The 22,179-nt window shown below is 41.3% G+C and overlaps 1 protein-coding gene across 2 annotated transcripts in view; it reads left to right on the forward strand.

Moving 5' to 3' along the window:
- The window catches only part of rhoua (ras homolog family member Ua), a 153,510-nt gene that overhangs the window by 18,364 nt on the left and 112,967 nt on the right, over positions 1-22,179 (forward strand). The window lies entirely within an intron of this gene.

Genomic DNA, 22,179 nt, shown 5'->3' on the forward strand with positions numbered 1-22,179 from the left:
CCTGCTGGTGTTTTCCACCAGGTGTGATTTATTGACATCACTAGAGATGATAAAATACAGCAGAATGAGATCTGCAAAAGCAGGACTAGAAGTTTCAATTGGCAGTTAAAGACTCTTCTGTTTCTTCTGTGAATATTTTCAGCTTCAAGACCTTAAACCCCTTGTTTTAGTACTAACAGCTAATTTAATATGTATTTTAATTGCCATTGGCAATCAATAAATCAATCTTTATTTTATATAGCGCCTTTCATAGTGGACCACCATCACAAAGCGCTTTACAAGATGCAGTAACAACAAGAATATCCATAATACTATAAATACAGAGAAATGCATAATACATGCTATACAGTAAAAAAAAAAAAAAGGCATAATACATTAAATACAGTGGAAAGTACATAATACATGATAATAGCATAATACATTAAATAGTACATTACATACAGTGGAATGTGCATATTTCATGATAGTAACATAATACATGAAATAGTAGCAGCAACACAGCAGTTAATAGCAGATATCAGGCTTAAAGAGCATGGAAGGCAAGAGAAAACACGTGGGTCTTGAGAGTGGATTTAAAGCGAGCGACAGTGGGAGCATCATGCACCAAAGCTGGGAGAGAGTTCCAAAGAGTCAGAGCCATGAAGCTAAACGAGCGTTCTCCAAGTGTGGTGCACTTTTGCTTGGGCATAACAAGCAGGCCAGAGTCGGAGGACCTCAGCTTGCGGGCAGGGAAATAGCGGGTCTGCAGGTTGAGGAGGTACTCGGGACCTGTGCGATGAAGGGCATTGTAGGTGAGCAGGAGAGTTTTGAAAATAATCCTGAGGGAAAGTTAGGGACGGACTTTGGAGATGTTTCTAAGATGGTAGAAAGAAGATTTGACCACGGAGGAGATGTGGGCATCAAAGGAGAGGGGGTTGTCAAAAAGTACACCAAGGCTTTGTACTTTGGGGGAAGGCAGCAGCAGCAGTTTCCGAGGTTCAAGGCAGCTATATTTAGATTCTTAAGTTGAGTTTCAGATCCTACTAGAAATTCAGATTTGCTAGTGTTCAGCTGAAGAATCCAGGCCTCAATGTCTTTTTTTTTTTTAATAAATTTAGTCATTGCCAATTATTTTTATTATTTTCTCCCAATTTGGAATTGCCAATTATTTTATTATGCTCAGCTCACCGCTATCACCCATGCGCTGACTCGGGAGGGCGAAGACGAACACACGCTGTCCTCCGAAGCGTGTGCCGTCAGCCGACCGCTTTTTTTCACACTGCGGACTCACCATGTAGCCACCCAAGAGCTACAGTGTCGGAGGACAACGCAGTTCTCGGGCAGTTTACAGGCAAGCCCGCAGGCGCCTGGCCAGACTACAGGGGTCGCTGGTGTGCGGTGAGCTGAGAACACCCTGGCCGACCTAGCCCTCCCTCCCCTCGGTCGGCAAAGGAATAGCCTGGACTCGAACTCGTGATGTCCAGACTATAGAGCGCATCCTGCACTCCACATGAAGTGCCTTTACTGGATGCGCCACTCGGGAGCCCGCTTAGGCCTTGATGTTTTGAATGCAAGCAGAGAGCCGGACCATGGCAGAGAGGCTACCAGGGTCGAGTTTTAAGTAGAGCTGGGTGTCGTCAGCATAGGAGTGAAACATGAGGCTATGTTGGCAGATGAGGTGACCCTAGGGAAGGATGTAGATATTGAAGAGAAGGGGCCCAAGAACAGATCCTTGGGGGACACCACAAGTGACTGGGTTTGCAACGCCACTGCATCCAGCATAGAAAACAGACTGCATGTGTCCAGGTAAGTAAGAGGATATCCAGGAGAGACAGGTTCCAGAGATTCCAGCATACTTCTGAAGGCGGTCAAGAAGAATGCCATGATCTATGGTGTCAAAGGCTGCTGTTAGGTCAAGGAGGACAAGCACAGAGGGAACACCAGCATCAGCATTGAGCAGGAGATCGTTCACAATCCGGAGCAGAGCTGTTTCAGTAATGTGATGCGGCCGGAAACCAGACTGTAGAGATTCAAGCAGGTTGTTGTCCGTGAGATGTTTCATCAGCTGACTGGCTACAGCCTTTTCAAGAGTTTTTGAGAGAAAAGGGAGATTGGGGATGAGATGGAAATTAGATAAGTCAGCTGGGTCAAGGGAAGGTTTTTTGAGTACCGGCGTAACTCGGGCAAGCTTAAGGGCAGCAGGAACCAAACCATGGACAGCCCATGGACAGGTTGAGAGTGTGCATAATGGAGGGAGCAAGATCAGAAGCACAGAGACGGACAAGGTTAGTTGGCCAGGGGGCACGTGGCAATAGTTGATTTCAACAGTAACCGGAGATATCAGCAATGGAGAGAGGAGAGAAGGAGGAGAGGGCAGGAGGGGCAACCGGAGGAGCATCAAGGCGGTCAAGTAGTAAACTGGGTTTGTGGTGGGAGAGCGTAGAATAGATGTTGTCGATTTTGTTCCGAAAGAAAGAAGAGAAATCATGACAGGTAAGAGAAGGATGAACAGGAGATGGATCTGTCGGTGGCTGGATGTAGGATTTGGTCAGTGGTCTTAAAGAGAACATTGGGTTTACCGTGTCCCATAGTTATGATTTCAGAGAAGTATTTCACCCTGGCCGTGGTGAGCGCACACCTGTAGCTTTCGAGATGATCGGTCCAGATCTCTCTGTGAACCATTAGTCCAGACGACCTCCACTTGCACTCGAGCTTGCGGCAGGCAGACTTAAGCAATCGAAGTTCGAGGGTGTACCATGGGCAGTTTCGATCTTTCTTGACGGTTCTGGTTGTAAACGTGGCAACAGTGTCAATGATTTGAGTAAGGGTAGAGTTGTAGAGGGTCACCACATCGTCAACAGAGGACGGGAGAGTACCAGTTAGAGGAGATGCAGAGACACATTCTGAGAGTTCCAGAGGATTCGGCAGATTCTTGGGATGGAAGGAGATAACAGTATCAGTAGCGGAGGAAGGAGCAGGGAGATTAATATTAGCAATGATTAAGAAATGGTCAGAGAGACAAATATCTGAGACAGAGAGATTGGAGATGTCAAGGCCCATGGTGATGAGCAGATCCAGGGTGTGAGTGGGGACGTTGACAGATTGAGAGAGTCCAAGACAGTCTAGAATTGTGTTGAAGTCGGTCACTAGGGGGGAGGAAGGCAAGTCAACATGAATGTTGAAGTCACCGAGGAGTAGGATTTTGTCAGTAGAAGTGCAGACGAGGGAGAGGAATTCTGAAAACTCAGCAATAAAAGCAGTTGCTGTTAGGTGGACAGTAGATAACAGCAAGGGTGAGGGACATGGGAGAGGGGAGCTTGATGGCAAGATGCTCAAATGAAGAAAAGGCAGGCAAAGAAAGAGCTGAGGAAGCAAGCACAGATAGTGCAATAACAATAGTGCCGCTGACTCAGTCAGGAAGGCGAGGTTTGTCAAAGAGGGAATAGCTCTTTGGGGTGGCTAGATGCAGTGAGTTCATGTGGTTTACAGAGTGCCAGGTTCCAGCTAGACAGAGAAGATCAAGATTGATATCGGTTATAAGTTCGCTGAGAAGCAGAGATTTGTTAGTCAGAGAGCGACAATTGAAAAAGGAGATTTTCAAGTTTGTAGCTGCCTTTGGGGAGAAGGAGTTAGTAAGGGTATGTGCAGCAGGTAATTACCAGTGTTCATTCTGGAAGTGGAGAACGAGTGAGCCGGCTTTGTCTGGCGTTCTAAGACACTGATTGCCAATTTATACTCACCTGTCAGCCTGGAGCCATATACTTAACACTATATTTGCATCAACCTCACAATTCAACACACCCCAACACAGTTTGGATCACTTAATTACTTTAAAATGTTTAATTTAAGTGCAGACTGCTTATCTAAGCAAGCAATGATAAACTACAATCCACTTACCTATTTCAACACCGATTCAAACAGCAAAGTGAATTCCAGCCAGGGGAAGAAGCAGAATCCACACGTGTGGTCTGCTATTTCTTCTTAAAATTAAAAAAAATGTTATTCTTAGTTAAAGGTATTCTAACCAAGACTTTAAAACACACTGGCAGAATTTTCACATTCCAGGATATATACCTGGTGCACATAACAACATAATAGCCTCTATGTCTTACCTCTCATTAGAATACCAGTATTCTTACAAGCCCTCATTGTTATGTTAAAAATATATTTTAGTTATCCCGACTTTATTGCCTAAATCTAATAGTTAATTTTCCAGTTACAGGAAATAACCCTTTATATTGTCTTACATTTGCATTTTAAGTTGCATATAGGAATCAGTGAGGATTACAATGGGGCAATGAAATGTAGGAAAAAGTGGTTCACTTGAGTCAGCAAATATCTGAGATTTTTTTAAAATAAAATTATGCAAAAAAATGTATCCCTAGTTGTCGTCCACAGACTATGAATAGAGACAGGGATATAATGGAGATGCGTGAACGAATATATACATATATGAAAATGATCACCTTCTGATTTCGCTAGATTCCCATTGACGGCAATAATAAAAAGGGGATATAGCAACTGTGTCTGTGAAGTTTCACTATCTCATTACATTGGATAGGTAGATACTGAATCAAGTTAGCGCAAGTTAACAACAATTACAGGTCATCCTGGTGTTAGAATTGTAATCAGTAATTATTATTATTATTATTATTATTATTTATTTCTAAGCAGACACTCTTACCCGGGGCGACTTACAGTTGTATACAAAAAATACATATCAAGAATTACAGTACAATTAAGAGCAAGATACAAAATACAATGACTTCAGTCCTAATAAGAGCAAATACAAAACACAGTATGATTTGATATTGGGACAAGAGCAGATAAGTGTTGATAGTTACATCAGGGTTAGATACGAGTGCAAGTGAAATATAAAATACTACAGATTGGGTTAAGTGCAGGATTAAATACAGTACAATAGGGAGCAGATAAATGCAAGTTAAAGTGCATTAAAGGCAGAGTGCTGTATTGTGCAGAAGGGAAGAGTTGAGTTTTACAGGTGTTGTCTTAAGAGGTGTGTCTTGAGGAGGCGCCGGAAGGTGGTCAGGGACTGGGCAGTCCAGATATCCATAGGAAGTTTGTTCCACCACTGCGGGGCGAGGGTGGAGAAGGAGCGGGCTCTGGAGGCAGGGGAGCGTAGAGGAGGTACAACCAGTCTTCTAGTGCAGGCGAAGCAGGGAGGTCGGGTGGGGGTGTAGGGAGAGATGAGGGTCTGGAGGTAGCTGGGTGCAGTCTGGTCAAGGCATCGGTTGGTGAGTACAAGAGTCTTGAACTGGATGCGAGCGGTGATCTGGAGCCAGTGAAGTGAGCAGAGCAGTGGAGTAGCGTGGGAGAAGCGAGGCAGAGAGAACACCAGGCGAGCAGCAGAGTTCTGGATGAGCTGAAGCGGACGGGTGGCGGGCGCAGGGAGGCCAGCCAGGAGGGAGTTGCAATTGTCTAGGCGGGAGTGTACCAGGCCTGACAAGGAGTTGCGTGGAGTAATTTGAGAGGAAGGGTCGGATTCTTCGTATGTTGCTCAGGAAGAAACGGCAAGTGCGTGCTAGAGTGGAGATGTGCTGGGAGTATGAGAGGCAGGGGTCCAGGGTCACTCCGAGGTTCTTGGCTGAGGAGAAGGGAGAGAGCATGGTAGATTCCAGAAGAATGGAGATATAGAGATTAGTAGAGGGGGAAGATGAGGAGGGGAAGAAAAGGAGGTCAGATTTAGAGAGGTTGAGTTTGAGGAGAGGCGAGTGCATCCAGGAGGAGACAGCAGAGTGACAGGTAGAGATACGGGAGGGGATGATGGGGTCAGGGGGGGGGAGAAGAGGAAGATCTGAGCATCATCAGCATAGAAATGGTATGAGAAACCATAGCATGCGATGAGGGGGCCCAGGGAGCGGGTGTAGAAAATAAATAGTTTGTGGATATCAGAGATTTTAGAGGAGAAGAAAGAGGCAAAGTCGTCAGAGGAGATAGAGGATGGAGGAGAAGGTAGAGAATAGTTTCAGGGGGTTGTTAGTGGAGGATTGGATAATAGATTGGAAATTGGAGTGTTTACCAGAGGAGAGAGTAGAGGAGAAGGAGGAGAGGATGGAGCGGTAGAGGTCTAGGGCAGCAGGGAGTCTGGTTCTCTTCCATTTCTTTTCAGCAGAGCGCAGTTTGGTTCTTGCGGAGCGGAGCACAGAGGAGAGTCAGGTTGGGGAGGGGAGAGGCGGGCAGGTTGGGAGGCGAGGGGACAGAGGGAGTCAAGAGAGGAGGTGACAATGACCCAAACAACAAAGCCAAAGCCACAATGGAGTGGTTGAACAAGAAGAGAATTAATGTTCTTGAGTGGCCCAGTCAAAGTCCTGACTTGAATCCAATCGAAAATTTATGGCGAGACTTGAAGATTGCAGTCCATCGACGATCCCCAACAAACTTATCAGAACTGGAGCAATTTTCCCGTGAAGAATGGGCAAAAATGTCACCATCCTACTGTGCAAAGCTAGTAGAGACCTATCTAAAAAGACTCATAGCAGTAATTGCTGCAAAAGGTGCTTCTACCAAGTACTGACTTAAGGGGCTGAATACTTATGCAACCAGTAAATTTCATTGAGTACATTTTCTTTGCAAGTTTTGCTTACATTTAACCTCCTCCTCATATAACAGTGTTCAGTTTAACCACTAAAGCTTTGAATAAAAAAAGTTTGTTTGAAAAACTGTGCATATATTATTTGTAATTCAACAAAATGTGACATTACTGGTAGGGGGTGAATACTTCTGCAAACCACTGTATGTATGAGCTTACAAATTGAAATTGAATGTCTATTTGATTTTAATATTGCATTAACAGACAGTTCCCGCTAATATGAACAAAAAGCACTGCAGGCATGGTACGATCCGATCGTCCATGACTATAATGACATACAGCGAAAAAGTAAAAAAACTGTGGGAGTTAAATCCCCAGAAAGCTAACATTACTGCCGTGGATCCGCAAGATATGTACAATTCACGAAAACATGGAAAAACGAAGGTTACCGCCAGCCCCCATTTAACTCGCAACACGGGAGGGGATGGGGAAAAGGCTATCAAAATGAACAATGCCCACAAAACCAGGGAGGTTGTGGAACTTGGCAAAACTGTGAAAATAATGACAAATGGCCATACCAGGACCTGCAAAGGGAATTAGATTAACCTTAACAGAAATTTCAGGAAATGATCGAACTGGGTCCATTCCAAACCAATTAAGTTTGTTGCCGCATCCTTAACTATCGTTCATACAATACAGCCTGACCAGTCACCTTTTGCATCAAATAAAACAATTGAAAGAAGCGGGTTTGAAGGCTCTAGTGTGCAAGGCAGGTTATCAAAACCTATAACAATTCAAACGGAAATGGAAATGGAAATGTGTATTGTGTGCTTTGCCAGATAAAATATCTATTATGGGCTCCGATTACATGAAAACACATGGGGTATGTCATTGACTTGGCTAACAGAGTGCTGTGGAAAAATATAGTCTAGGGGGACACTATGTATTTTTGACTGTCATGCTGTGTTTGCTATTAAGAAACCAGAACTGTTTGATCTCGCAAGCTTAACCACAGAACTCATTGAACCGATTAAAACCATTTCCGATTATGTGAGACACAAGCATCTCTCTGGGTATATATCTGTCTGTGTAAATATTCAGGGCACAGTCCCTCCAGCACATAAGTTGTTGAACCATTGTTACAGCAGGGCTTTTTACGAAAATGTGCATCAACAAACAACTCCCCAATTTGGCCCGTTTGAAAACAAGACGGCTCCTGGCTATTAACTATTGACTACAAGAAGCTAAATGATGCAACCCCAGCGTGTGTCCCTCTGGTAGCATCAGCACCAGACACATTAGCAAAACTAAATCCAACTGTTAAATGGGTTACAGTGCTTGATATTTCAAATGGATTTTGGTCTATCTCACTCACACAGGAATGCGAGTACAAATTTGCATTTACCTTTGACAGTCAGCAATACATTTGGACTTGATTAGCACAGGGAGTTCATAATAGCCCCTCAATTTTCCACCAGCATATGACCAACTCTCTGAAAACCTTCTTGACACCCCATAATTTATTGCAGTATGTAGATGATTTGTTGTAAGAAACCGAAACTGAATCTCTTTTTAGAGGAACTTCTAAAACTGTAGCAACAAAATGGCTTAAAGGTTCACCCGAAAAAAAATCCAGATTCTCAAAACAGAAGCAACATTTTTAGGGTTACAATTGGTAGAAATGGTTGCACCCCCGATCAACATAAAGTTAAAACTGTACAACGCCTCCCACTTCCTACTTCGGTAACTGCACTCCGCTCGTTCCTGGGTTTAGTAGGTTACTGCAGAGATTTCGTTGAAGGTTTATCTACCATTAACACACCATTGTACCACTTATTGAAAAGGGAGTAGAATGGAATTGGGGTCCATAACACACTAAAGCAATAGATAGCCTTGTTTACTGCGCCTGTCTTACTTAGCCCTGACAGAGCTTCCCTTTCATCACGAGATTGCAGCTGCGGAAGCTTCACTCTCTGCAGTTCTAATACAATCTAGACATGACAAGCTGCATCCTGTTGCATACGCCTCCAAAATGCTGACACCAGTGGAATTGACATACAGTGCTTGTGAGAAACATTTGTTTGTAACATTTTGGGCTGTTAAACATTTGACCTATATTATAGGATTGTGTTAAATACTTGCTACACCTCCACAGAATTGCTCCTGAAAGGCTGCATTAAGAATGGCACGCTGGACTCTTATGTTACAGGACAGGGATATTCAAGTAAAACATGTGCCAGGACCACCCATGTTGGCTGGAAGTCTGCTGTATCAAGCTACCCCACATGAGTGCACACTACACAGCCACACACGTTAAGCCCTTTTCTAACAGCCTCACAGGAAAATGCTACAGACATTTATGTAGATGGTTCAAGTTATTGCATCGAGGGAAAACGACATACAGGGTTTGGTATATTTTCACCCTAACTGCCCACCGCACTGGGTTTTCAGTTCAACTGCCCATGGCATGGGTCCTTCAACACATTGCTGACTTTCCCCAACCATGTAGCATTCTTTCAGATTCAGCCTGGGTCTGCAACGCCACATGGAGTAGTTGCCCATATGGCATGCTCGTGGATACACTTCAGCCTCCAGTACACCCCTCACGTATGCCCCTTTACTGATGCATATCCTCACCTTAGCACATCAATAGTATTGTTAAGGTTAAAGCCTGTACAAAACTCAGATCCTACTGGATCGGGAACCATAAAGCCGACCTTCTTGATAAAGAAGTGGCTCTCTCTGGTTCTCAATGGACTCCAAATGGGGGAGGAGAGTATGACACTGAACCTGTGGAAACCAGCTCAGATTTCTGCCTCAACACCAACAACACTTGATTTAGAAACAGCACAAAACCACGACCCTGTATTCAAACAATTGAAAATAGCTTTGACTAATAATGGCTCACTACCAGACACCTACGAGAAATACAAAATACAACTCCAGATCACTGAAGGCCTACTTATGTACCAGCATTTATACAAAATGACAACCAAGTTATGTAATGAATGTATATACATGGTGCATGACACACCTACAGGGGGACTGCAGAATAATTTGTACACAGTGTAATCCAATGCCCGCAAGCAAGCAAGCTAAACTAAGGCACACAAGACCAACAGAAGGACAGGGATGGCTTTAGTGGTGATGTCAGGCCAGATGCAGGAAGAACTCAGACACTGCAGGTACGGTGCAATGGCGCTTGCGGCGTTTTGTTTTTAAATAAAAAAAATACAAGTTTAACAAAAAGACTGGCTCACAAAGCGAAAATAAATATTTAAACAAAAACAAAATCATGAACACCAAAACAAATGCCTCGGTCAGGCTGAGCAATCGCCTTCACTAATCTGATAGTATAGTAGTTTAGTTTAGTTTAGTTTAGTTTAGTTTAGTTTAGTTTAGTTTAGTTCTGTTCTGTTCTGTTCTCTCGCTCCTGTTTGCTCCTCTGAACACCCACCCAGAGCAAGGAGAGCTGCAGGCTTTTATATTAGTGACTGAATGATTAACTAGCTGTCAATTATCTGATAATCCCTCGGTCACATTCTGCACAGGTTTTCTAATTACTACTGGCAGAGGACGAGCTGCCGACCTTGCCTCTGCCAGAACACATTTAAATAAAAATAATAACAAAACAAAAACGCACGGTTAAGCCGTCATATATATATATATATATATACATAAATAAATCAACACTAATCATTATAATAATAATAATAATAATAATAATAATAATAATAATAATAATAATAATAATAATAATAATACAAAACAAATATACTTTATAGTCTCCTGGCCCTTTTACAAGGACCTTTGCCAAGTACAGCTCCAGCAAATAAATATGCATTAGTTATTTTAGATTTGTTTACAAAATGGGTGGAAGCATTTCCAACTAAAGTGGGTATCTTACTTTTTTTTTTTTAAGTTAGTCGTTGCCAATTATTTTTTATTATTTTCTCACCAATTTGGAATGACCAATTATTTTTAGGCTCAGCTCACCGCTACCACCCCTGCGCTGACTCGGGAGGGCGAAGACGAACACACGCTGTTAGAAGCAGCATTACAAAAGTCACTATAGAGAATCAGCAGAGTTGATTATCTTGGTAATATAGAATAGATTTGGTTTCAGGCTTTAGCTATCAGAATGTGCTTGTGAGAGGCATGGTTCTATGGAACAACAGCACTTCTCCCCATTTCTCTGTGTACTGGACCTTTCTTTTTTCATTTCAAGTACTGCCTATTATTTTATGTGTTTTGTACATTTCACTAATGCTGCTTCTGCTTAGATACAATTTACCAGGCTTACTAACTGAGGTCCTTTTTTCAACCACTGGGACTGCTTCTGAAACAGAGGGGTTTAGAAATGACCCCTGCTAGAAGGGGTTTCGATTAGAAAAGAATAATGCAACACTCGGTCGAGTTTAGGGTCGGATCAATTAATGTTAAGGTCTTACAGTGTACCCCATCTCCATAACGCAAAAGGTGATTTTCTTTGCTAATGGTTTTTTTTACTGCTGATGAACCTCTCACAGTACCGTTGTTGTGCCCGAATTCTGCATTGTTTAGAGGCATGCGCGTGTGTTCCAGCATCAAGTGTTGCTAGTGAGGCTGCTTTTAGTATTGCAGCCGGTCTTACACTGGAGAATCGGTGCACTACTCTAGGAACAGCATGTCTAAACAATCTTTTATTTTTGAACAGCAATATGAAATGAAGTTATATATAAGTATATGTTTTGAACTCTAATCCTGCTGTGTGCGTGTATCTCCCCCTACATAGTGTTTCTACATTTCTGGGACTGCACTCGTTATAGGAATAGCCCGAAAAGCAGAGGAGCCATTATTCTTCAGGTTCGGGTCGGATACAGGTCTAGTACGCGCTTGGTTCGAGTCGAGTAAAAACAATGGCGGTTCCAGGTCAGATCGGGCTGTTAATTTGCACTAGTGAAGACCTTGAAGTTGCACACCCCTGTCACTTTTCAAACCACCTCAAATCAGGAATTGACCCAGTGGTTGAAAACTTACTTTTTCACTGGAATAGTGTGTATGGCAAATACTGATCTAACCAGAAACAACATGACTGAGAACACACACAAAAATAAAATATTATGAACATATAGATTTATATAAAGTATTCCTTTATACAATATTATCAACCCTAACCTAATGTTTTTAAGTTATTGTGTCTAAAGTTCTGCATTGTTTTTGTAAAGACAGATAAAACATGAAAATGATTCCAACATAATGTATTTCATGAATAACAGAGAGTAGTCTCCATGAAATTACACATTCAGTCCTGAATTTTCAAGATTGACAGTGATCAGCGTTCCAGTTTGACGGTTTTAGGAAATACTGCAATTACCAGGGAAAGCCCTGCAGTGTTACAGGAAAACCTTTAATATCTATCTATCTATCTATCTATCTATCTATCTATCTATCTATCTATCTATCTATATTATTTTTATATATTTTCCCCTGTGTAAAATATAGGTAAAACAAATAAATTAAAACACAAACAGTTAATTTTCTGCTTTTCTGTTCTTAGTGAACATGGTTTAATTAACTTTTCAGTTTATTCACTTTTTAAATGTAATGTGACTTTGACAGCTCTACAAAGCTGACTGAAGGCAGCACTTCCTTGTTTTAAAACTACCTAGAACATCACCAGGTCACATCTCTCTCTGGAACAGCAGAGGCCAAGGATCTGCCTCATGAACTTTGTTGCCTGGTCACTTCCTGTTGTATAACAAACACAGTGAGTGAAATTTGGAGTGGGAATATAAACAAACCACATGCTTCTGCTTGTACCGTTTCTTTGTAGACGATGTGTCTGACCCAGTTGCAAAGGGCTACATTGCTGGAGTTTGTATTGAATTCACTTTTGATAGTATTGAATTTTAACAGGCTTAAATCACAATAGCCCTCAAAAGTAATTTATAGAATGTTTGTTTTTGCAAAGTCTTTTTTATATTCATAAAACCATTTTAAACTATAGTCAAAAACTGTTGCATGAATACAAACTGTTTTATTCATAAAAACAGACTGAAAATAAATTGCAGTGAAAATCTGGCAACATGTTTTTGTAATTCCAGGGAATAGCAATCCCAAAAGTATGCTGCAAGTAATGGTTTCATCATGTTTTGCCATGTTCTGTTATTCTGTTCACAGAAACAATGCAGTAACTGAATCTTTGTTGAAGTTATTAAACCAGGTTTATTATATACATTTAGTTTTCAGTTTCTAAAATATGTAATTAAATTATATCATGTTTTCTTTTACATAATACAATAGAGATCAATGATGGCACTTTGAAGTTGGTATCTTATGTAAGCAGCCAAGCTTCTTATTGTGTTAAAATCCACTTCTATTATTTGTGATAAAAGAATAGATAGTCAATGTAGAGTGAAGATTGTACTCTGCAGTTCGTTTGTGGTAGTCTTGGCAAAAAGCCATTCTTTGTCTATAAACATAATGATTAGTGCTCTGACATCAGTGGTGTCAGCATTCACCAGACACTGAGGAGAAAGGTTTAAAGCCTGTGAGGCCGCAATGCATACAGCAGTGGGGGGTTCCGAGAAACAAGGGAGGGACAGGCTTGCCATATTAAATCAAACCTCACCCTTGATACAAGCTTTTTCCACTGAAGGCAACCTTAGACAGATTTATTGCTGAAACTCCCTCTGATAAACCTTGGTTGTGGTAAAAACAGGAAAAGAAACTTGAATCATTGATCCTGGCCTCTGAATTCCATTACACATGGTTCTTTTAAACTCCTGGGCATGTTATCTAGCTACAATTACACTGGCTCATGGTAGTAGCAATTTATTTGGGCATCAGAATTAAATCCACCTGAAAAATAGAAAATTCCTCTGCTTAAAATTGGCAAGCCTGAAAAATCCATTGGCAGTATAATTTAAGTTTTGTTTTTCACTAAAACATTGATCCTTCATTACAATGCATACAGTGCCTTGCAGAAGAATACTCCCCCCTTGGACTTTTCCACATATTGTAGTGTTACAACCTGGAATTAAAATGGATTTAATTGGGATTTTTACCATTTGATTTACACAACATATTTAACACTTTGAAGGTGCAAAATATTTTTTATTGTGACACAAAAGTTAATTAAACAAACAAAAAAAGACATTTGTTGGTTGCATACATTCATTTAAGTTTTGGTCTCATCAGACCAGAGAACCTTTTTCCACATGTTTGCTGTGTCTCCCACATGCCTTTTTGCAAAATCCAAACGGGATTTGATATGGGTTTTTTTCAGCAATGGCTTTCTTCTCGCCACTCTTCCATAAAGCCCAGCTTTGTGGACCGTCTGGGTTGTGTCACTGTTCATTGGTTGATCGAGAGAAGACTTTAGCCGTTCCACGTGAAAACAGCGGTATGGAGTAATTATTGTTTTCTTTAGTGCGGCAGAGAAAATATCTGACTATTCCAACAACCATTGCTGCACAAATTTGAAGGCAAAAATCCACGTCAGTGTCCGCCATAAATGACATAGTTGATAAATATTAGAAATAATTATCACAACGTGTTTTGCCTTGCACCGATTTACCACCTTCGCAGAATCTGCGCAAAACTTTCTAAAATGGTAAGTGATGTGTGGGACAGTAGGGATTAACATTAAGAGATTAACATTAAAAAAAAAACAGGTCAACAAAGTGCTGCTTCAGATTTGGTAAGTGCGTCAGAATCGGGATACAGATGTAGGTGTGCTTCACACTTTCCAAACACTGGCCCAACTTGCAAGGTATATGTTAAGTATAGTGATAAACGTTTTGTTTTGTTGTGATCCTAATATTTTCTGTTATGAGGACGTGTGGCAGGGTAGCCGAGTGGTGACGACAGGCCAGAATGCAGGAACAAAAACAAAGAAGCAAGCACTGCGGTGCCAAGGCGCTGCGGCGCTGTTTATTTAAACAGAAAGAAAATAAAATATTTAAACAAAAACACACTGCTCACAGAGCGAAAATAAAAGTTTAAACAAAACTCAAATCACAAACACAAAACTTACTACAGGTCAGGCATTCACCTTCACTTTTCCTCTCGTGGAGGATTATGGGACTGTGGGAAGAGCTTGCAGAAAGGCAGTAGCATTTGAACGCATTTTTTAGAATTTTCTATAATTATTTCTTAATTGTTTAGTTTGTTTATATATCTTTGTTTCCTTGTTTTTGCTTGTATTTTATTGTGTACTGAGTAGGTGTGTGTGTGTGTGTGTGTGTGTGTGTGTGTGTAGATCCCGTTATGGGATCTCACTCTGGAGGGCTGGGGGCTCTCTGCCGTCAACACTGGGTTAGCTGCTTGCCGGATACCGGCGTGTCGGTGGAGGAGTGCCTGCTGGCAGTGGGAGAGGTAGTCGGGTATGACAATATAGTGTCGGCATCCCGCATGAATAAAAAATTTGTCATCTTTTTAAAAGAGGTATCGCTGGTCAATCAACTAGTGGAGGAAGGTTTTTTAGTCAAAGGAGATTTTATTCAAGCATCCCCCTTAGTAACCCCTATTCCCAAGTTAATTATGTCTAACGTGCCGCCGTTTTTAAAAAATGAGACCTTGGAGAATGAACTTGCCCGATATTGCAAACTGGTGTCCTCAATTGAAATATTCCATTAGGGTGTAAAAATACTAATGTTTAGCACATTCTGTCTTTTCGGAGACAGACGTTTTTACTGCTGAATAACACGGGGCAGGTGACTGATGTCGCTTGGAGCTTCAGTGTGGAGGGGACGGGCTGTGTTGTATTTGTTAGCTCAAACACAATGCGGTACTTTAACTGTGGGGAACAGGGACACCAAGGAGAGCCTGCCTGAGGAAAAATAGAAATGAGGAAAGGCAGGAGCAGTGTACTGATGGCAGGGAGGAGGCTGGGGATGTTGGGGGTGAGCGGGAGGATGAGGCAGCTCCCCCGTCGCAGCGGCAGCCGGAGTCTGCAGAGACCAGGGAGACGCCGAATGGGATAGAGACACACCACGCTGCGTCACATTTCAGACCACGCCCACAGTTTGGGGGAAAACAAAGCCAACCCAAAGCCATAGAAAAGCTGAGGACTAGCCTACTACTCCATTCCCCGCCCAACACCATCCGTCAGACTCAAATCTGTTAAATTCATAACAATGTCGAAAAGCTGCTGTGTTCCATTTTGCACAGCTAACAAGCTATAAAAACCAAGAATTAAAATTTTAAATGATTCCATGTCGCCGTACGGAGCCGGAGAGAAGGACTCAGTGGCTGCAAGCTATTCGCCGGGAGGAGGGTGGCAAAATTTGGGAACTCAGCACTCAAAAACCCTAAAAACAGTGATAGCAGTAGCAACATGAGCAAACATGACTATAGAAGAGACCTCATAATCAAAGATTCAGAAGGTTGGTGTATATCTGATAACATATAATATAACTTTAGCTAGTTAGGTTTAACTAGCTAGCTAACTGACGCAAATCGCTAAGTATCTTAGCTCGTTAACTAACGTAAACTCGATTTGACCTAGCTAGCGTGTCAGATAAAAGCACAAAGTCATTTATAAAAAGTTCAAAGAAATCAGTACATACCGGGAGATTCGATTAAGTAGCTATATACATTTGGATATGTCACCTCCGGCCAGCTTTTTGGGTCATTCCTCCAGCAATCATTTTGCAATGCGAAGGGACAGTCTGCAATCCCTATATTATTAAGTTTTTAAATATATCTGGTCCGGTGTTCTGGGCCCAATGAATTAAAGTAGTCACGGGACATACATTTTACATGTTAAGTTAATATAGCAAATTAAATATGTATTAATCGATTATGAAAATAAGCAGGATTTCAGTGGATCCCTATGAGAAGCACCGGTTTGTTTTCCACCAAGCGGTGGGCATGCCCTAAGCGTGGTGTGTATCTATGGAGCCGCCCACACCACAGCTGACACGGTCTATCACAAAATGAAGGTACTGAAAATGAGGAGTCATTTGTGGTGGTAACTAAAAAAAAAAAAAAAAAATAAGAAAAAAATAAAGAATCTGCAGATATGCCTAAAAGCGAGCGTGGAACGGATCAGAACCCTGAGCCTGTGCTGGAGGGGAGCCTGCAGTCTAAGGCAGGGGTGTCTGTCCCTCCTGACATGGAGGGAGAGGGGAGCGGCACAGCGACAGGCTTACAACCCGGCGCTGTGCAGCGCTCTTCTCTCTCTCTGAACCCCAGCAAGAGGAGGCAGAGGCAGCGGTGACGGCTGTGGCTGTGCTGAGAGGGGAAGAGGAGAGCGGAGCTGTAGAGGTGGAGAGAGCCACGAAGGAGCTGACAGCCGTGCACAGCGGACCAGACAGCAAGGACGGAGCAGAGGAAATAGAGGGGGAGCTCTCTGACTCCTCGCTTATCTCTGACATCCCTGATAGCCAACCCATTAACAGGGGGGAAAAAGTTTATACCCTTGAATAATTTAAACAGTTCACGGAGAGTACAAAAGGGAAAAGGGGGCTTGAAATTGAAAACTTCTTCCCAGATTTGAGATTATTCCTCCACTCAGCACACATCGTCACATGAAAGGCAACATTAGAGGAATTTGACCAGTAAAAAAGGTCTTAAAAAATATGTTAAAATAATTAAGAAAAAGATCGCTAATGTTGCTAAATAATAATTTTAAAATGGATACTTCTTTTAAGAATTATTTTATTGTTGCTTGTTTTATTTTTTTTAGCTGCTATGGAAAAGTGTGTTTTTATTCATTTTAATGTTAACATCTTTTAAAAGAGCGCAGCTGTGTAAGTTTTTAGAGCAGAAGCGGGCGTGGCTGGCAGAGTGGATGGGGACATGTGTTTCTGAGCCACGGCTCAAACACTAGTGTGGGAGTATTATTTAATCCCAGCCTTGGAGCAACAATTTTAGATATTGAAGAGATTGTAAAGGGGAGGTTATTAAAAGCAAGAGCAAGGTTGGGTGGCACTGTATTTGTTTTTATTAATATTTATGCACCAAATAAGGGGAGGGAACGCATTTTAATTTTTACCAAATTAAAGCAAGCTCTTTTAAGTATTGATGATGATGTGGTGGTAGTGGGAGGAGATTTTAACTGCACCATTAATTTTACCATGGATATAAACAATGAGGAACCCAATCCTCGAGTGAATTAGCTGCAGTTTTTCAATTCAGTGGCCTGGTTGATGTCTGGAGGTGTCTGCACCCTAATGCAAGACAATATACCTGGTCTCATTGTCACTCACAACAAATATATAGAGCAAGGTTAGACCGCTTCCACACGTCATACACTCACCTGAATAAATTTATTAAAGCCAACATCATTCTCAGTAGCCTCTCTGACCACCACTGCCTGTTAGTCACAGTATTACTTACCACTGACTCTCACAGCCTCCTACTGGCATTTTAATTTAAAGTTATTACAGGACACACTTTTTGTAAAGCAATTTCATGAATTCTGGAACATATGGAAAAAAAGACACACTATAAAAATATAAGGCAGTGGTGGGACATTGGCAGATTAAAATCTTTTGCCAGCAGTACACATTTAACTCAACCGGGTCACTGAACGCAGCGGTGAGAGAGCTGGAGGTTAAAATTCTCTAGTTAGAGAGCAGCCTGGACACAGACCACCAGGAGCAGACCCTGCAAACCCTGAGGGAGCAGAAACACATGCTGGGCAGTCTGCTGAAGGAGAGAGTGAAGGGGGCACTGGCGCGCTCTTGCTTCATGGAGCTCAGAGACATGGACACCCCCTCCAGTTTCTTCTTTGGCTTGAAGAGGAGGAGAGCAGGCAGCCGGCAGATGCACTGCATCCGGATGCCTTGCAGCAGGGAGCTGTACAGCCGGGAGGAGATCAGCAGGGAGGCAGTAAAATTCTATACTGAATTATATAGCAAAGAGCCATGTGACCAGCAGGATACAGATCTGTTGGTCCAGGATTTGCCCAGTCTGAGCGAAGAAGAACAACATCAGTTAGATAAGCAGCTAACATATCAGGAGCTGACCACTGCTGTTACACAGCTTTCGAACGGAAAAGCTACTGGCATTGACGGACTGGCCCCTGAATTAAAAAAAAAATGCTGGACTGTGATTGGTGAGGACTTTTTGCAGGTGCTGAGAGAGAGCCTCTGAGATAAAGAACTGCCCCTCAGCTGCAGGAGGGCAGTAATCACATTACTGCCCAAGAAAGGAGACCTGTGTTTACTAAAAAACTAGAGACCTGTTTCGATTTTATGTTCTGATTATAAAATAATTTCAAAATGTCTGGCCAATAGACTAAAAATGTGTATAGGAGCTGTAATTCACATGGACCAAACTTACTGTATACGGGGATGTTCCATTTTTTATTTATCTTTGGGGTTCCCTACAGTTTTAGAAAGAGAAACACATGTGTTTTAATTAATTTTATAATGGATCAGGCAAAATTGGCCATTTTTAAATCCAGAAAGAATAGTATCTCTGGAGCCGGGCTGACTGATGTTGTGGTGCAGTTCAGGGTGTTGGTGGTCAGCCGGATAAGAGTGGATTTTGAATTTTTTTAACTAAATAATAACCCAGAGGACTTCCATGAGAGGTGGTGTGTGGGAGACGCCTTGTGTGCTGTGAGTGAGGAGGGGGAGCTCCAGTTTTTGTTCAAGTTTTAATTTGAATTTTATTGTTTTACAGTGTTTTTATTAATTTTGGCTTTAATCTGTTTTTAACAAATATTTTTTATGATCCTTTTATTTTGTTTAAAATCTGTTTTTAAGGAGAACATGATGTATTTTAGGATTTTTTAATACTGATGAGGCAGTAGGAATCTTAATTTTGTTGTGTTTTACCTTTATTGAATTTTAAAGGATTTTAATTGGAATATTTAATAAAGGATCTTAAAAGTCTCTCTCTCTCCATCCACGCTGCAAAACAATACAAAACATATGGCTCCACCATCATATTTATAAATAAATAAATCATAACAATAATAATACTAATAATACTAATAATACTACTACGACTAATAATAATAATAATAATAATAATACAACAAAACAAATACAAAATAATAAATTGCACAGGGGTGGAGGGGTACCCTGTTCTAAAAATAAGCAATACATTAATGGCAGGGCAAAGCCCTGCCCCCTTTTCATGTGCAGGGCTCCTCTCCCTGCCACAGGACTGTAATAAACGAAAACCAAAACACTGAGGTGTTTTTTTCTTTGTGCAATGTCCCCTTTTCTAAATTTTAAAAAAGTGTATTTAAGTTAAATTTGTCTACATGTAAAAAAGGCATAAGAGTAAACCCCCGTATTGGCATTACTTTATGAAAATGTGGAGATTAAAATGAACTATGGAGATAAAAATGTTCCATTAAAAATTAGAGAGGAATTTTAACCCTTATTGTGCATTGTTTGATTTAGGCCTTTCAATGGGGTCACGCATACTTGTGCAATTATTATTATTATTATTATTATTATTTGTTTATTTAGCTGACGCCTTTATCCAAGGCGACTTACAGAGACTAGGGTGTGAACTATGCATCAGCTGCAGAGTCACTTACAACTACATCTCACCTGAAAGACGGAGCACAAGGAGGTTAAGTGACTTGCTCAGGGTCACACAATGAGTCAGTGGCTGAGGTGGGATTTGAACTGGGGATCTCCTGGTTACAAGCCCTTTTCTTTAACCACTGGACCACACAGGCTCCAATTAAATATATATATACAGACATGCTCAAATTTGTTGGTACCCTTACAGCTCATTGAAATAATGCTTCATTTCTCCTGAAAAGTGATGAAATTAAAAGCTATTTTATCATGTATACTTGCATGCCTTTGGTATGTCATAGAATAAAGCAAAGAAGCTGTGAAAAGAGATGAATTATTGCTTATTCTACAAAGATATTCTAAAATGGCCTGGACACATTTGTTGGTACCCCTTAGAAAAGATAATAAATAATTGGATCATAGTGATATTTCAAACTAATTAGTTTCTTTAATTAGTATCACACATGTCTCCAATCTTGTAATCAGTCATTCAGCCTATTTAAATGGAGAAAAGTAGTCACTGTGCTGTTTGGTACCATTGTGTGCACCACACTGAACATGGACCAGAGAAAGCAAAGGAGAGAGTTGTCTGAGGAGATCAGAAAGAAAATAATAGACAAGCATGGTAAAGGTAAAGGCTACAAGACCATCTCCAAGCAGCTTGATGTTCCTGTGACAACAGTTGCAAATATTATTAAGAAGTTTAAGGTCCATGGAACTGTAGCCAACCTCCCTGGGCATGGCCGCAAGAGGAAAATCGACCCCAGATTGAACAGAAGGATAGTGCGAATGTTAGAAAAAGAACCAAGGATAACTGCCAAAGAGATACAAGCTGAACTCCAAGGTGAAGGTACGTCAGTTTCTGATCGCACCATCCGTCGCTTTTTGAGCGAAAGTGGGCTCCATGGAAGAAGACCCAGGAGGACTCCACTTTTGACAGAAAAACATAAAAATGCCAGACTGGAATTTGCTAGAATGCATATTGACAAGCCACAATCCTTCTGGGAGAATGTTCTTTGGACAGATGAGTCAAAACTGGAGCTTTTTGGCAAGTCACATCAGCTCTATGTTCACAGATGAAAAAATGAAGCTTTCAAAGAAAAGAACACCATACCTACAGTGAAACATGGAGGAGGCTCGTTATGTTTTGGGGCTGCTTTGCTGCGCCTGGCACAGGGTGCCTTGAATCTGTGCATGGCACAATGAAATCTCAAGACTATCAAGGCATTCGGGAGCGAAACGTACTGCCCAGTGTCAGAAAGCTCTGTCTCAGTCGCAGGTCATGGGTCCTCCAACAGGATAATGACCCAAAACACACAGCTAAAAGCACCCAAGAATGGATAAGAACAAAACATTGGACTATTCTGAAGTGGCCTTCTATGAGTCCTGATCTGAATCCTATCGAACATCTATGGAAAGAGCTGAAACTTGCAGTCTGGAGAAGGCACCCATCAAACCTGAGACAGCTGGAGCAGTTTGCTCAGGAAGAGTGAGTCAAACTACCTGTTAACAGGTGCAGAAGTCTCATTGAGAGCTACAGAAAACGTTTGATTGCAGTGATTGCCTCTAAAGGTTGTGCAACAAAATATTAGGTTAGCGGTCCCATCATTTTTGTCCATGCCATTTTCATTTGTTTTATTATTTACAATATTATGTTGAATAAAAAATCAAAAGCAAAGTCTGATTTCTATTAAATATGGAATAAACAATGGTGAATGCCAATTACTTTTGTCAGTTTCAAGTTATTTCAGAGAAAATTGTGCATTCTTTGTTTTTTGTGGAGGGGTACCAACAAATTTGAGCACGTCTGTGTATATATATATATATATATATATATATATATATATATATTAGTTTAAGAAACAGGCATGTTAATTTATTATTATTGGCACTTTTTACTGAGTCCTCATTTTCTCTTCCTGCCTTTGTCTGAAAGTTCTGAACTGGTTACCTAGCAACCAACTAAGGCTTTTATATAATTATAATTGGGTTAAATCTGTGCTCGATTAGCTAATTTGGAGATTGGCGGGAGCTTTTGTCCGATTGGAAAACGATAAAGTGGTAATTTTGTGTTCTGCTGCATACCACCTATCCCTCTACCCAGTTTCTGTCCTTGTGCCTTCTTTGCCATAGCAATAATATTTTGTTACAGTTTTTTAAAATGGAGCGTTT

This window comes from Acipenser ruthenus, chromosome 5, assembly GCF_902713425.1.
Source record: "Acipenser ruthenus chromosome 5, fAciRut3.2 maternal haplotype, whole genome shotgun sequence".
Lineage (NCBI taxonomy): Eukaryota > Metazoa > Chordata > Actinopteri > Acipenseriformes > Acipenseridae > Acipenser > Acipenser ruthenus.